Source organism: Hipposideros armiger, unplaced genomic scaffold, assembly GCF_001890085.2.
Source record: "Hipposideros armiger isolate ML-2016 unplaced genomic scaffold, ASM189008v1 scaffold_198, whole genome shotgun sequence".
Classification (NCBI taxonomy): Eukaryota; Metazoa; Chordata; class Mammalia; order Chiroptera; family Hipposideridae; genus Hipposideros; species Hipposideros armiger.
The window spans coordinates 692,451-693,565 of NW_017731548.1; positions in this window are offsets into that span (position 1 = coordinate 692,451).

Below are 1,115 nucleotides of genomic sequence, written 5' to 3' on the forward strand. Positions count from 1 at the left end.
TTCAGAGACCAGCCTCCCTCCCAACACACTTGCATTTGCATTCTAAATATCACTGGTTCACATGCCACTTCCATGAGTTTTGTTATATCCATCCACTGCGTGCTCTGTTATGTACCTTGGGTTTTTATTTAGCCTCATCTTAAGCAGTAATATCCATGAAAACCTTGATTTGTTATATACCAATTGTATTTCAATACCAATTGTATTTCAATACAAATTAAATAAGTAATAGGTAACACGTAGGGTTTTTTTGGACAGTTCCTAAATTGAGTTTCCTAGGGTTGCTGTAACAACTTACCACACAAACTGTTACAAAACTGATATGAGACAAAGCTTCCCTTGTCTTTATTTTCTTTAAATTTCATATACAAATGATCTATAAAGTGTTAATTGTCCAGTTTACTTCCATAGGAAGTCTTCAAAAGTAGATCAGGCATCACTCAAGGTCCTGGGAGTTTGCAGGCACAGTTTGGATACATAGTTCTAGCTTCTAGTGAGCATGAACACCCCAACTTCCCTTCCCCAACCCTGTCCTTTTCTGTCTTACTCAGGGAGAGATGGATTGTTAAAAAAAAAAAAAAAAGGTGTAGACTTTGGAATCAGATGGAGGTCATTAGATTCTGATGCTGTCACTTCTCTGTGTGACTGAATCCAATCACTTAACCTCTCTGGGCCTCATTTTCCTTATCTATAAAATGGACATAATAGTGTCCACCTTATTAGGTTGTTGTCAGGGATAGATTCACACACACACACACACACACACACACACACACACACACACACACACTTCCCAGCAGTTGTCTTGCACATAATAAATGCTTAAAATTATTATCTTCACCTTTCCTTCCTTGCTGCCATCAAAGCGATATTCAGAAGTACTTTGCCCATTCTCTAATTTCCTTCTAGGTTATCACAAAACTTATGTTCTTTGTCTAGTGCTCCCTGGACTATTTCTCTTCTCCTTTTTTCTGATTCCTTCAATTCTGCCCCCCTTTTGATGTTCCTTTCCCAAACCCTACCCTCTCTCCCATGCTGCAGTCTCTCTTCTTTCAAGCAGTTCTCACATTCCATCTGCCAATTTCAGAGATCTGTGCCCTGGAAAGGAACTGAGA